Genomic DNA, 17,634 nt, shown 5'->3' on the forward strand with positions numbered 1-17,634 from the left:
TACAGAGTGGTTCGAAATGGAAGGCCATTCGCCCCTCAGCACGTTAATTAAATACAGTAACGCAGGAGACGTTGCAAAAGTTCATTTGAATTGAAGGCGTAACGTGACGACGAAATTGAGAAGGAGTTGGAAGGGTGGCCTTCAGCGAGATGAAGGACAGGAAGAAGGGCTCTGGTCATCAATAAGTAAACGGTTGGAAAAGTTTTCGAATTCCCTTTCGACCCTTGCAGTCCCTTTCGAGTTACGGTTTTCAGACATAACATTTCCTCCCTCCCCCGGACACACATTTCCTCCTTGTCAAAACTACCGAGTCGAGTCGGAGTTGACCTTGAGTCGCCCTCTCTCCCTTCGGCAGCCATTCTTTCTTATGTATCCACACGCGCCTCCAGGGGCCACTACTCCTTATAAACGTATTCGTAAAATTGTCAATTTTTGATCCCTCCTATTCGGGTTGCTGGTAATGCCCTTCCCCCACCCCCACAATCCTCAAATAAGTGAGCCCCAAGGGTTGGCCCGCCAGCCAAATTCGGGGGCAAAACTTTTGACCCTCCGTGTTATATTTTGGTGGTGACTTCTTCACGCTATTCCACCAGAATATTGTGGGCTGGTGACAATGTTAGGGAGCCAAAATACGCAGTAAGTTTTGAACATGATATGAATGGAAACGCAGAGTTGTGAAACGATCAATTCTTGTAAAACATACCGATGAATAGAATGCTTCACACCAGATGAAAAATCTATGAGCATCAAAATTAAGAGTGGTTGGAAGTAGGCAAGTATGAAATAATTGAGATTATGAAATTCCAATAAATTAAAGATAATTATTAATACAACAGATATTCAAATTAAGACAAGTGAATACTACCATTGAGAAAATATAGCTTAAGAAGTTATCCTATGATTTATGACGTTTATGTTCAAAATTTAACTTTTAACTCAAGTCGATAGTCCTAGTTGCTATTTGCTATTTTATTTTTGTTAGATAAAAATATTTGTTTGAAATTGTATCCATACTGTTCACGAGATTAAAAAATGCTTTTTATGGAACATGAACGACCCCATACTGTATAAACTCAGGGGTTTTTAACATATATTTTTCCATTATTTTCAGTTGTAAGGTAGTCCATCTATTGTAATCATTGTATTTTTTCATAGAATAAATTCCAATTTCAAATTCAGTTGTTTTTAGTGGAGCTCTATGACGCTGGTAGTCGCTCATACTGTGCCGTTCTCACACTCTCATCCAGACAAAGCAGTAATAATAGACAGTTGTCGACTGTAATCGGTTAGAGTTAACAAAAATCGTCTCGAAGTTTGGAACATAAACGACCTTATCCATGAGATATCTTGTGCCGTTCTTACACTCTCACCCAGACAAAACAGAAATAATAGACAGTTGTTGACAGTAATCGGTTTGAGTAGAGAAAAATCGTCTTCAAATTTGGTACATAGACCTTATCCATGAGATATCTTATTATCCTATATTTCCTTCTGAGATCGCTGAAACTGGACATACGAAAGCCATACACAGATCATGACCATAATTTACTCTTATTTATTTGATGGTAATACAGGAAGCTATACGGTATTGCACTACAAAAAATTATTGAACACCGCAAGCCACTATAAAAGAACGATTTCATGTTCATATAATTCCATATACAGTTACTGTATAGTTTCTTTATAGTTACTGTATAATTTCTTCATAGTTACTGTATAGTTTCTTTATAGTTACTGTATAGTTTCTTTATAGTAATTGTACAGTTACTGTATAGAGTTTCGCTATAGTAACTGTACAGTTACTGTATAGAGTTTCTCTATAGTAACTGTAGTTCCATATAGTGTTGATATAGTTTCTCAATGCCACTACCAAGATCAACCGATCTATCTGAGCGCAGGTAGGATAACCCTTCCTCTATCTTTGGGTTCAACGTTTTTATCTTTTCACATTGCTTTGTAACACTACGTGGGAAATCTTAATCGCGAAGGGTTAGTGCACCTTTCACTGTTAGAAAAAGTACACTGCCACATTTTGACACAGTTAAAGGCAGGTAGCAAGTCACGTAAGCCGATAAAAAATAATTGCCGTCAAGAGGGGTGAGTGTCTCATCTTCTCTTTCTTTTCTTCCTCCTTCCTTTACACCTGATTGGTTTCACGCTGCGAATCTTCTCTACCTGCTTCCTTCTTTGTTAGAACATGAAGGGTTACGAACATATCATTTTTCTCATTCATCTTCTCATTTCCTGTTTTTTTACATGAGCAAAAAATATCGGCGGACTCTTCATAACTGTAAAGTGTAGTAGTAGGACTATAATTTTTTCTGGCTCCCTCAAAGCTGTTGCTACTATCCCTTGAGAATAGAGTCAAAGGAGTCTGATAAAAATTATTAGCGACTCATCAATTTAGGTGGATCTTCCAGAGAGTAAGGAAAATAATTGAATTTACATTGTATATCTTTCGGGCGTTCTCCACGTTGGAGAAACATGAGTGTCATCTCAAACAAATTGGCTACAGATTACATGATTCATTCAATTGAATTGATTTTGCCACAATTCTTATGTGGTTGAAGATGTTGACGAGAAATTTTCTAGTATTTTTGTAGAACGATTTCATCCGTCCCAGGAAGAAATTGGATGAACATAATGATAATAATATTAATGGTAATATATGAAATATTTCAAATGATCATGGAAAGGTGTCATAATAATTGATATCATAAAAATGATTACAGTAGCCTGGATAATGTATGTAAATAGGTATATTATTACTCTTTTTAATGAAATTTAAGTGATAATGTCGGATGATAGGAACTATCAAATTCTGCTTGACTCAGTGTTTGAATTTTTTCCATTAAATAGAGGTGATAATAATTTTATTATTACAAAGGCTAGGCCTATCAGTACAGAAGTTGTGGTTGTATTGTTGCATTGCGGATGGTGGCCATTTGAGTTTTCTGCCTGTGCGCTTGTGTGTGAGTAACGAAAAATGCGTTAATTAATTTACGAGATGATCAAACGTCCATATCAAGAGCGGGATTCGAACTCACGAACCAGGTGGTGCTAGCAAACCGAAGTTTGTAACGCTCCTTACCATTGAACCATCCAGGCGGGTTAGGCTATATAGAACAATTCAAGATAATACAGAATTTAGAGATATTTTCGGAAAAATTGTTTCTTATACTACCGTAAATCTATAGCGGTTTGCATCAAGGAAGAATAATTAATTGGATGTATCACAATTGAGGATGACTGGATCCTTGAATGAAATTGAAGTAAACAAAGACGATCTCTTGAAACATCAATCCGCCCCACTGCAATAATACCCACTCAAAGACAACAAAACCGAGCAATCACATCAGTTGCTTGACTGTACTACTTCAAACACAAATTTAATCACAATACAAATCAAATCAAGCAATTGAAGGCAGACCGGTAACCAAATAGTCGTGGAAGTTTACGTTTGGGACGAGCAATTGTAATTTGAAGGACCGTATGGTCAGGGAGAGAGAGAGAGTGAGAGAAAGTTTGTGTGAGAGGGGAAGAGTGAGTGAGAGAGACGTCCAGTTTTGATTGGAGAAGCAGCAGTCATGCAATAATGATCGCTGATGGATTTTGCTAGTGGGAGTTGAGACGGGATGTTTGTTTCTGCAGCAAAATGGGATGAGTTGGGATATCTTGGTGATGTTCTTATTCCCGGTAAACATTGACTCTTGTTGAACCAACAGACAGTGGGTGTCCAGTGGGAAGAGGAGGAGGTGGAGGAGGAGGAGGAGGAGGTGGAGGAGGAGGAGGAGAGGAGGAGGAGGAGGAGGACGAGGTGGAGAAGGAGGGTGAACAGTAGGAGGAGAAGGAAGAGGAGGAGAAGGAAGAGGAGCAGGAGGCGGAGGTGCATGAAGATGGGGAGGAGGTGGAGGATGAGGATGAGGAGGAGAAGGAGCTGGAGGTCGAGGAAGAGAGGAGTAGTGGCTGAAGGACAGAGGAGCAATATTGAAGGTAGAAGCAGTTCGAAATTCATTGTTTGGTCGAGAGACTGCCGATGTAAGTTATGGATTAGGGGGTGGAAGTGCATTGAGAGGGGGGAGGGATACTGCTTTCCAAATCCCAAAGGGTTTACCAATGCTCGGTAAACTACCGCCTAGCCCTTGGGGGAAAGACCGTTGGCTATATAAGTAGTGAAGTTTGGTGAAGCAGGAAGTTTAAGTAAGAGAAATAGAAGTAGGAGGAAGATGAGGTAAAAAGGGGGTGAAGAAAAATTGAAAAAATATGAAAGTAGGTATGAGAAAGTGAGATTGGAAAAAAGAATATGGAGAAAGATAATGTTCAATAGAATTGAATTGAATGACTGCCTTTATTTTGACCTAAGACGGCGAAGTTAGGGCGCAGTCGGCCCTCTCTTACACTCAACTCTCAAAATAGAAGAAGAGGTTACAAAGATGCACGATTGAGTTATTCGCGCACTCAATAATATTATTATTGCTGTACAGTAGAAATGTGGTATTCAAACCTCCTTATCCTCTCAATCCAAACGTAAACATGAGGAATAGAATACAATGAAATAGAATATAATATAATAGAACTGGAGGAGATGAAACGGAATAGAGCTGTAAGTAATTTCCCTTTTTGTGTAGTTGAGAAGTTGATACTGTGGTAATTATCCTTATTAAATAACAAAACCAAGAAATTGTCAAAAACCACAGATTTTATTGAGATTTATAAAGACCGGTTTTGGTTGTTAGGCTACAAGATTGTTAATATCTGATAAACTGTTTATCAGAGATTGACAATGGTGTACAACCGAAACCGGTCTTTATAAATTTAAATAAAATCTGTGGTTTTTGACAATTTCTCAGTCTTTTTATCTAATATTTAAAGTTATTTCTTGCGAATACAGAAGGAATATAAGGGAACAGTTGGAGAGATGAAGATTGTGATGAGAAAAATAAAATTATGTGTATAAAAGGAAAAGGAAGGTTAGAAGTAATAATCAAGACTCCCAAGTTATTGGTGAAAGTGAAAATGCAAGTGAATTGGAGAGAAAGTTGAAGAAGGATAACGATGATATAGGATATAGAGCAAAGAAAATACAGAATAGGGTGGAAGAAAATATCGTATAGGTGAATGGTAAAAGAATAAAAATCAAAAGTTAATGGTGGAGGAAGGAGGAAGATCAACATGGGAGATGAAATGGAAGACAATGAAGTACAGTCGAACCTCTCTATAACGAACCTCTACTTAACGAAATCCTCTACACAACGAATTTTTACCGGTTCCATGACATTTTTGAGCTTTGGCTGCTTATTTACCTCTATTTAACGAATTTCGTACCTCTCAACAGCAAAGTTTTCTCTTGACTTCAACATACAAAGTGTAGTGTGTATAGGAAGCAGACGGTTATTTTCAAGGAATTGTTTAGTTTCAGCAGAAAGGTCAATTGACTAAAAATAATGGCAATTCAGGTAGGAAGAAGATAGGGTGGTAGACAGTCAATAGAGGGTGAAACACATGTCGGAAATTGAATGCAAGTTACTGGAAATGAGAATTTGTCATTATTGTAGACCAGGCAGGTGAACGACTGGACTTCCCCTTTCTTTCTTTTGTCACACATTTCAATTCTTTGAACTGACTATGATGATGATAGCTGTGACGAACCTGAGGAGAAGAATCCGTCAAATCAGGAAGTTCCAGAGGCTTTCAAAATTATCAGGCAAGGATTAAAACTGAAAAATAGTGTACCAGACATGTCTGACTGTTTGATGATGTGAGTCGTTTATTGAACATGCAAACAAAACAGCTCACAGCAAACAAATTATATGAATAGCTACCCTACCTAAGTTCGCGATGATGTTCTATGTAACATATTCATTTATTTACCGCCGTGATACGATATTATAAGATCTATAGGATCGTGGCAGTTTTCTTGACAGAACCTCTCAATAACGAATACCTCTCTGCAGCGATTTTTTTCTCGGGATAATCGACTTCGTTATACAGAGGTTCGACTGTAGTTTCAGAGTAAATCGAATAACGTATCTCACCTAAAAGGAAGGATAATAATAAAATGTTGATTTCGGCCAACATGAGAATGAATGAAAACTCATAATTTTGTACAGATAAGCTTAGGATTTCAAACACTACACTTGAAAATTTTCTCTAAACAATCAACAAAGGGTATTGATGAAGCGATCAGAAGGTCACAAAACAGAGTAAGGAAACCACACGGATAATACACCATCTTAAGCTACATAATACTCCAAACCAATATCCATTCTCGGACTATCTCCCAGCTTTCTCTTTCTCGGAGACCTTTGGGCTCTTCCTTGCCCTTTAAACACAATCCGTTCATTTCAATTTGCCCTGGCGATTATTACCCTGCAGCCAACCCTTTCTCCCTTCCAGTTACCATTATAAGTCCCTTGACTGCAAGGGAAGAGACAGAAAAATATGCTCAGTTGGTGACCAACAGTACTGTTCAAATGAAATGGAAATTGGTCTGTATTTGTTAGCTTGTGTTCCTGCAAACTTGATGAGATTGAAATATTCAAATTACGTTTATGGAGAACCAAACTGAATTTTACAGAGATTATGATTTCATTAGCGAACTTGAATAATAGACAATGCCATTGATCTAATAAGAAAACTTGAATAATAGAAAATGCTATTGATCAAATAAGTAAACTTGCATAATAGAAAATGCTATTGATCAAATAAGCAAACATTGATGCTCAAGCAAAGAATGCGTTGTTCATTTTTTATAGGAATATCATGATACTGTTCAATCAATTGGTGAGGTATACACGGTAATAGGTTATGATATGAATATTTTTGAATTTCATTATGTCTGTCAAATAAGTACATCGAGTAAAGTACAAGAAGTTCAAGTACTCTTGAGCAAGTATTCGTCGGTTAGTATCTCTGAGGCAGCCAGTTATACCTAATGAATTAAAGAAGTATGTTATTTGACACATTTCATATCCTATAGTATTAAACGAGCAACTTCTGTTTATATGTTTAGATGTTTAGATGTTTAGATGTTTGGATGTTTAGATGTTTATATGTTTGTATTTCACCGGATCTCAAAAACTGCTCTAACGATTCTCACGAAATTCAGAACATAGAAGGTTTATAATATGAAGATCCGATTGCACTAGGTATCATCCCTGGGAAAACTCGCTGGAGGACATCTAAAGGATAAATATTATTCATCCTTGGAAAAACAGCTGATAATAATTATTTTATTTCTATAATTATTTATTTATTTCTATAATTATTATTCATCCTTGCAAAACAGCTGATAATAATTATTTTATCGTCTGTTGGTGATGGAAGTGAGTGAGCGAGTTCATGTGTGTGGGACTGTGTCAAAATTATGATTCAGCTGTTGAACTTTTGTAATCATTCAATCAGGTACTATAGTGCCGGTTGCAAATAGCCGGGTTATTTTCAATCCTGATTAATTCCAGTAGATCCATCTTTTTGAAATGTTCTTCTCTGATTTGGTTCACGTGAAGTTAATCAGGATCACAATTACCCGGCTTTTGTGAAATTTACCGGCTTCGTGAGGGAAATTTTTGCATTCCTCTGGGAATTAATCTCAATTTACTGTGATTAGATAGAACATTTCTGTTTGTATATGTTAAGAATGCTATTATAATTTCTTCTTTCGTAATAAATTTCTTATGCTTTTGTACTCCAGAGCGAAGCACGGTCCCCGATATTTGCATCTAATCACTCAATTTGCTGTATTAAAACTCCTTTTATTATTACCATTCTTAAATTATACATATATGATACATAGTTAGTTCCGTCATTTCCAATGAATAGTGTATGAATAATATGCTTGAAAATAGGAGTTGAACTTGAGTGAACTTCATAGTGAAGTATATAGATGTATTTTTTCTTGACATATTGCCTTCCGAGTATAATGACAAGAATTTGTGAGTTATATGATTATGATGAGTATGTTTACCCAAATTTTATAGGCCTACTCATAAATTAATGTTTATGTAATAAAATTCTTAGGTAATATTTATTTGAGCCGTGCTATACTTGGATTAAATTCCTAAGATCAAGTAATTCACTCTTTTGAGTACTATCAGATATCAAACTATTAGCTTCTAATCCATAACCCCCAACATACTCAAAAAAATGTTATTGCAAGCCTCATGATCCGGTTTGTTACCAGTGAGACTCAGATCGAAAGTGTCATCCAACAGTCAAATAGATCAACAGCAATCGAAGGGTGCCAATAACCCCTATCCAACACAAAAAATCTATATTTATTGCCAAGAAATAAAGAATTGGGAGTTCAGTTTGCAGTTGAAAATGAAAACATTTGAAGTGCAAAGGGTGACCGATATTTTGTCTTTTCAACTTTGCGGGGTGTTTTAGGGGTGTCTAGCCCCTTCCCCCTGCCCGGATTACAGAGATTCTTTATTTTAGATGAGGAACCCGAATAGATACAAGGAAGTAGCAGTGGCGAATTCTAAAAGTGAACCCTTTTGCGCTCCCAGGGATGACATGTGATTTATTTAAGGGTAGAGAAAGAGTTGAAGGTTCACAAAAAAATCTGCAACACATTTTTTTGGGAAGAGTGACTCCCGGGTTCTAGGGTACAACAATGAGGACAGAATAACGAAAGGGTAAATTGTTGTGTGTGTGCTATGGGTAGTGTTTGTTCTTTTTAAACGGCGAAAAATAACTTTTTACCTGAAATGTTCGGGCTGGTTGTTCCCCGGCGTGAGAAGGGGTTAAAAGGTTAGCGAAAAGGGCTCGGTAATCCCGTGTAATGAGGACGGAACTCGGCTGAAATCACTTTTTGAAAAGAGTTCTCTCTGTTCGTCGAAGTGTGTTTTGCTCGGCTTGCTGGCTGGAGCCACTGGGTGATAGAAGCCAGATGTTCAAGTGCTGCTCATGTGGATGACCTAGAAAAAAATCCAGAAAATTTAGTTCTTGCAGTAAGTGTTGCTAGAAAAATTCACGGAATTAGGTTTGTGGAGGTGCTGAAGCTTGGAAAAATTCAGGTGATTCTGTAGCTGCGGTTACAAAATAATAAAGCTTGTAGGGATCTTCATTTTCTTCTCAAATAAAAGTACTTGTAGTTGACAGAATCACGTATTAATTAAAGTTGAGAAAACAGTTTCGGTTGCTATACCATCGGGAAGCATTAATGAGCATAACACAGGTAGTCAGATTGATTGAGTACTTTATTTATGTAGATTACAATATATACTGACTTACACACTTATATACAATAGCTTACAATACAGTAAAGTTATGGATGAATTTACATAATATAGACTGAGAAAATAATTATTGAACTGTATATGATATGGAAAAGCAATTTGTAATATAATAACTATAGATTATAATTAAATTGTTATTCATCTACATAGATTGGCGGAGCTTTGTACTGCTATATAGGAGTGAAAATTTTCATCAGGTTATCACTGGAATTACGGAATTATGATCTTGATAGTTTCAAGAGAGCAATAAAAGGATGGTTGAAGAATAAAGCATTTTATTCAATCGAGGAAATGCTGGTCTGTAATTGTTATCCATAAATAAAGTATTTAAGAAGCATATTTATATTTTAATTAGTGATATTATAATATATATAACGTGTACTTGTATACAAAGATCAATGTTACTGTATCATTATGAAGTGACTTTTGTCAATGCAATTATTTTGTTTGTGACAATAAAACATTCTTGATTCTTGATCATTAACCAACGAGTGATTTATTTTCCTCTTTGTCCCTAGCAAACCAGGTTCTTCAGATATTGATTATGTATGAAGGTGTAAAGACAAACCAGGTTCTTCAGATATTGATTAGACTATGTATGAAGGTGTAAAAACAAAAACTAGTTACTCAATCTTTTTTCGAATCAGCTACAGAAAATCTTTAAGTTTGTGACAATTGTGTCTTTAATTGAAATTGATACCTATCACATCATCACCTTCATCAACATAAAACGTTACCCAGTGTTATTGAGTACATTGAAAATCATATACTACGATCATGAAGATTATATTGCTACAAATTTTTCAAATCCTGTTTGCTAATTTTTCTTTTGTGGAATATTCTTTTAACGCAAAGAACAACAATAAATCTCATCACAAAGTCTATAGACATGTGAATTGTAGACAAAAAGTGAAATTTTCAGCCATACACAAGGATACTGCAATGTCAAACCTATCAATTCAAATCACATGAAGGAATCGTTCTTATTCTAAGATTTAGTTTGGGATGATGAGTTATTGTTAGTTTTCTAAAAATGGAAAAGTGGAACTCCTGCATTTGAAAAGTAATGCAACAGAATATGACCCTGTACCTGCTGCCATCTACCGGCAGAATTCAAAAACGGAGAGAGTGGGAGAAGCTCAAATTATCGTCTCTGTGATTGGCCTATTGCTCTTACCTGTATTCGTCGGTCTTTTCCAATATTTCGTCTATTAAACTATTACATTTATTCATGAATATTGATTATCTCGTCCTATGCATTGTATTCTCTGTATTCATTGTATTACTCTTCGATATATAGCTCTACAGCTCTCAAATACTATAATAAATCACATAACTATTCTATGTATGAGTTTCTTTTATTAATACTTAGCTCTGTTCAATTATTTTGTCTATTTCGACTATTCTAATTTATTCATGGATTATACGTATCGTGTCCTATACATTGTATTCTCTTATTAAAACAAAATAAAACAAAATAAATCTTATAGCACCCTTTATTTTTAATCAGGTTTTATTTTATAACCTGAAGATGGTGTAAACCGAAACTAGCTGTTCAACTACTTTAAAGTTTTTTTTTTTTAAAATAAAGGGTGCTATAAGATTTATTTTGTTTTATTAATTTAAAAGTAGCCCATGTCAATAAGTGTTCTATTGTATTCTCTGTATATTCATCCCTCTTATCTCCATAGCTTTCAAGTACTGTAGTAAATCACATAACGATTTTATGTATGAGTCTTATCTCTCAATGATACCAAGTTCAGCAGCTTCTTAGCGTTGAACTCGAGCTGATTTCAGAGAAAATTCAAAATTTTTTAAATCCACCGATGAAAACTGATCAATTATTAGTTCAGTGCTGATCAAAATGTATAGAATGTAAAAGAGGAGGAGGTTCTACAGCATGTTTTATAAAACTTTCCGCGTAGTATTTGATGGTTCGGAACCCATTTAAAAGTTGTAGACCCACTAATTTCTCATCATCATCCGTCTCATCAACCACGCACAAGCCTAGTGCTCATAGTGTATGCATCATCCTCAGCAAAACAAAAAAATGGGTAAGAAAAAAATTTTACTCCAGTGTTTCTTCCCATTACGAACTGCTTGTTAATAATCACTTTTGAATACTCAAATTACGACCTCTGAGCCAGACTGCTATGTCATAATTTAAGTATTAAAAAGTGGAAAATGTTAGTTATTGATAAACATTGTTGCATTTTGCAAGAATATTGTTGTCCATGACTTCCAAATTCTATAAAAGTACAGTATAATGTATGTAGAGTATAGATTGGTTAAGTACATTATACTGCCTTGTTTGTGCTAATAATGGCGTAGAGTGAGTCAGTCCCGTATGCAGATGTCAAACGGGTTAGGAGGGTCCCAAAAGCTGACTGAATCAACTAGGCAGCACACTTTGGGCACGAGACAATCTACTATAGTTGTAGACTAGTAGATTAGAGTAGACTAGTTCTATAAAGTGAACCAGTCGCCTAAACAAACCCAAACGAATTGATCGGTTCTTACTGTTGAATTGAAGCGAGTTTCAGTTGGTTATCAGCCTGGTTGACGTTTTGAAGCCTGGTCGCTTCCCTCAGTTCCTTTGAGGTTTGTTCCTGGTTTAGATTCATCTGTAACAGAGAAGGTGAGTTCGTTGAGTAAACGATGGAAAAATACTTGATATTTTAATTAGAAACTATACAAAATTTCATATGAATCAAATTCTTTATTCTTTATTGATTGATACAATAAGTACATCATAAAATGATAGGAGAAAAAATAAGGTAACCTTGTGCTATTCCTCTCCCAAATTTAGATAAGGTTACACATAGTCCGAAACAGGTTAAGTCTTGTAGTTGTTGTTCCTTTGTCAAAATGTTCACACAATTACTATTTCTGTGCGAAAAACAACTTTTATCTAATAAGCCAGGCTTTACAAAGAAGACCAATAATATTGTAGATCATTTCTCAGTATAGATTCATTTGATTTATAGATAACTTTAACTATCAAAGCTCCCACACAATATGATATATCAATGAGTTATTTGTTGTCAACAAAACCTTGCACTACTTCCTGCATAGGTTTTAATGTACATTAAAAATCGGCTTGACTAGAAACTTCAATATCTGTAATATTGAAGACAATATTTGACGGAGTTCGTAATGATAAACTTCTAAGATTGCAAATTTAGTACCTAGTTTTTTATTATCGTAGTTTGTTACTTGAAAATTTCTCAAGATGTAGATGTACTTTACTCGATTGCATCAAAATAACCAAGGATAATTTTCAAATGCAACATAATTTTAGTGTTTCGAATCTAGAAATCTAGAAATCACAAAAATTGGTATGATTTAAGTTGATGGGTTGTTTCTGTTTTAGTTCTAGTTATAGATTCTAGTTGAGTGGATATAACCATTATTGAACACTTCTACAGCTCTTTCCTGTGAAAAAAGTATAGAAAATAGTTTTCAGAGGAACATTTCATATAATAAATGAAACTATTCAATATATTATTGATCAGATTAATTTATTTATGCATAAACAATCATTTATCAAAACTAGTTTAGAATTATTTATGTTTACAGTAATATTGTTATTCTCAAGAGAATTATTGGATTAACTTTATAGGGATTTTTGTTGTGAAACTGAAAATTTGGTTGAATGATGCCAAAATATCGATATAATATTCATGAGAATCTCTTCCTGTGATTCAGATTCTATTCTCCGATACTTTCAATGACTGAATTGGGCGCACGCCATTTTTACACGAGCTTTTGAATGGTCAGAAGATATCCAATGTCAATAGGGGCCACCCCAAGTCCAGCAAACGGTAGGTGGATGAGAGGGAAAATAGGGAACGTGCGTGATGAAAAGAGAGGCCAGATTACACTAAACGGCATGCAGCCGTGATCTGACCGGACCCTTTGCCAAAGGGTGACTTGTAGGACAGCGCTGTACTGCGCATGCGTTGAGGGTTAACTTTTCAACCCCCACCGTCCTAGCACGGTCCACCATGGATGGTTGGTTTCACAAGCCTTTTCGAGACTTTTTGGTTCTGAGTTTCCAGGTAATATGGGCCTCATTGTTTAGAATGATTGGATAGATCAGATTTATTGAATTCAAGATGAAAAAATCGATTTTGTCATTGAAGTTTTTGGTGTACAATCTTGAGTAAAGCGGATGGACTTAATGAGTATAATGGAGAAGTAGAATAGAATAGAAAAAACGTTTATTGAATAAATAAGCTACCTTAAGCGAACCTCAAAGAGGCTGCTTGACAAGGTACTATTATACAAAACATGTAAATTCAAATATAATTATACATATATCAGTGAACTTTTATTTTTACTTAACAGTTAAATTCACTTATCAGTTTATTACACTGTCAAATTTACTTACAGAATTTACTTAACAGTTAAAATTATCATGATATTAATTAATAATTAATTGTTGGCTCAGCTCTCAAGAATCTAAAGAGTGTTATAATATATAGTCAACCTGAACTTACATACAAAAAATAGAAGAGAATGAATTACAACAATACAATACATTAGATATAATAATAGTAGATATAATAATAATAACAATGCGAAAAATAACGAAATGCGTTCTCTCTGTTATCAATATTTATTTAACAATAATTTTGCAATTATTTATTTATTTAGCAATAAATATAGCCTAAGATAGGATCCTTTTTATAAAAAACAATATTTCTCTTGTTAAGACGCTTTTGTTACATAATTTATTTTGTTCTTGTTTTATTTTATTCTCAGCTTGTTGTTTATTTTAAATCTAATTTTGGAATGAAGAATGTTGTAATGTTTCAAGGAGTCATATAAGGGTTTAACCTGTTTTCTCCATATATGTATTTACTAGCTAGCTAGTATCACCACAGCGAAATACAATTTTTTCATTCAAGTATAAATGCGATCTGAGAGATGGTGAGCGATCCAATTCAAAGAATATCAATTGACTTGCAGAATAGTTGAGTCATTGAAGAACATGGGAAATGGAATTTTCCAATGTAATCAATTAATGGACATTTATGGGACAGACCTCACGGTTTGATTGATTGATCTACCTCACAGTGGAGTGAAATGATATACTATATCCATTATATGAATTATATTATATAATATATTTATTGAGAATATTCGTCTTGGTTTTGAGTTCTAGTAACACAAATGTTCCACTTTTAAACAGATCGGTACGAGTCAAGGAATCATCATTCTCAAAAACAACGTTTCATGATCGATTACATGCGGTTATATTCCTAGGAAGTTTTCCAAGGTAAACTTTGAATTTTAATTTCTCATCAGTTTCTATGAAATGTATACAAAAATCATATTATGCGAGGTACCTATATCAAAGAACTCTTAAAAATAAAGCCCGAAAAGAGACGAAACTCAAATTTTATAAAGTAATGGCCGTCCCTACACTTTTGTATGGCTCTGAAACCTGAGTACCAAAGAGAAGGGAGTGGAGCAGGTTACAGGCGGCCGAAATGAGATTTTTAAGGTCAGTGAAGGGATGCACCAGAGAGGACAGGCTTTATAGTATCGATATCCGTAGAGAGCTCAATGTGATCTCTATACCTCAACAAGTTGACGAGAATCGACAACAGAGGAGAGAACACGTTGAGAGAATGGGAAACGGAAGAATCCCGAAAGCTGCCATTGCTTACAAGCCAGAAGGGAGGAGAAGTATTGGCAGACCAAGAAAAAGGTGGGATAATGTTTGAAGGCGGAACAGGTATTAATGCCTACCCCTGTAAGAAGACGACGACGACGACGACCTATATCAAAGATTACCTTCGGTCAAATTCTTAAATCAAATTCAAACTTTTATCATGCTGGGAAGTTCACTATTGATCATGATTCAGACATTCGGAAAGCTCGTATCAAATATTCATGTTACATGAAGGTTAAATCTAATTTTGTCCAAGTCATCTATCTCAAAACACTCCAGCAAATTTTCAAAATCATAATTTTCTCACTACAGAATGAATTCTCCCACTGCAAAAGCTGTTCTATAGTCAAACCTACACCAGCACTATTACAACTAGGTACGCAATTTCAACAAGACCTCACTCTCATTGATAACATCTCCAATCAAACCAGCGTCGCAGACATGGTCCAGAAGCTTTGTACGCCACATGTGTAGGCTCCATGTGTGCCAATAATTATCACATGTGTAGACACAAGCGAGATGACTATTTGATGTACCTATTGAGTTGCAAACTCACTTGTCAAACGACGGTTGGTTGGTTGGTGGCAATTCGCTCTCATTTTCCACTCTATCGGTTTCTATGCTATAACCATACAGATATGGTTTCATAGGTTGCTGTGATATAGATGGAGCACGAGAAAATACGTACTAATGAAGAGAATTAGTTTGGTCACGGCGCCCTGTGTGTTGAAAAGCAATTAACTGGTGAACTATGGCGACTGTGGTATCTGGCTCGACAAAGTGGCTACATAAAGTTGTTGCAAGTTACCTTGTTTGACGATACTTCAATAATAAGGTTCAAATATATGATGGGCAAAGCACGAGTGTAAGTTAATGAACATCTTGTTACAACGAGAATTGACCAGGAATATCGATGAGTTGAGAGTATTTTTGAATGGTATATTCTCAAATGTTGATTTTATTGCAAGTCACAAGTTATTACATCGTATTTGATAGATTTATGTAGCTATTGAACATGTTGTATCAGAAAGGAGCAAAGGACTAACCAAGAATATTGAAAAGTTAAAGAGATTTTTGGTTCGTATGATTCTAAATGTTGGTTATATTGCACGTCTAAACAAGTTATTAGATCGGATTTGAAAGAAATTTGTAGTTGAACATGGTGTAATAGGAAGAACTGACAAAGAAAAGCGATAAGTTGAAGGGATCTTTAATTATTATATTTTTGAATGTCGATTTGATTGCACGTCTTAACAAGTTATTATATCAGATTTAAAAGAAATACTTCAAAATATTCCAATGATCAGTTAAGGTTTTTGGAAAGAAGTTATTCAAATAAGAACTGGGAGTCAATGATCCAGAGCCAATCTTTCCAAAATTAATTGAAAGCGTGACTCATGAATCTCGTAGTTTATGGTGGGATATTGTATTGAAAGAGATGGAGATATGAAACTGATAAATATGAATGAGAGATAAATCTAAAATAAATAAGAGATTATGAAGATGGATTATCTGAGCACAAAAATAACATAGACAGGTGGTACAGTGCTTCAGTAGTAAAAATATTTTGTCTACAGATTGAAATTACTGAGATATTGCAATTATTTAAATGCCAATAAATTAATAATTATTATTGAACGGAAATCCAATCCCGGGCTGACAAATAATTTTTTTATAGTAGTGCTCATCGAATTTCCATCTAGCTGTTTACCCTGTTGTCAATATATTTGTAGTAGCAGAAGACTTCGGGGTGAATAAAATTATTACAGCATTCAATTTGGATTTTCGTTTAATAATAATTAGAAATATTTCGTATTACAAGAATTCTGTAGTAGTTACAAGTTTTAGTATTTTTTTTTTCAGTATTTATTATATTCAAGTATATTCTGTGATCTAGTCAGCAGCGTACACGATTTTATGGCGTGTTTCTCAGTTTCAGTACATATTTAAACAGTGGCTCTTGTCATACTAGTTCTCTATATTATTCTATACTACAGCCTAAACTGAGGTAAATAGCCAATCATCACTTTCATGATTTTTACCTCTTCACTGAGGTGAAAGTGTTCTTAGTGAGAATTTGTGTGTATTTATGGCTTCAAAATTTCATAAAATACTTAATCAATTCAATGTGCAGTGTAATAAGTGTAATATTTTAATTTCGATTGGTGTTTTAATTCTTCTAAATTTAAAATTTTCATCTCGTATTTATTTTTGGAAGACAAATTGAGCTTGAACTATTTACAGTGGAAACATAACCTATTTTTATGGACATGTAAAATTATCAAAATTTGGGAATGGAATAGTTTTGGGGCAAGCCTGTTGTTCCTAATCAATCATATTATTTTATATGATTTGTAATATTGTATCCACGAATGAATAAATAAATAAATATCCAATCATTACTCTCATGATTTTATCATAATTTTTTCGAAGCCTCTCTTGATGATACTTCATAAAGAATTAAAGATTCACGCCTCTCTCCAGCTGAAATAATTGAGGCTGCATTATTAAACTGGACCAGTTCTTTTCAGATTCACAATGAAATGATAAAACAAAAAAGTTTTCGAGGATATCCAACCAAGGTCGGCCTTTAGACAGGCGAAGAATAACCAAGACAACCTTTTCTCTCGTCCGTATTATTAATTCCTGTGGAAAGGAATATCTCTCTGAAAGAGGGCCGAAAGAAGTTTATTTACTCGCCTTCAGTGG

The sequence above is a fragment of the Nilaparvata lugens genome, chromosome 11 (genome assembly GCF_014356525.2).
Source record: "Nilaparvata lugens isolate BPH chromosome 11, ASM1435652v1, whole genome shotgun sequence".
Lineage (NCBI taxonomy): Eukaryota > Metazoa > Arthropoda > Insecta > Hemiptera > Delphacidae > Nilaparvata > Nilaparvata lugens.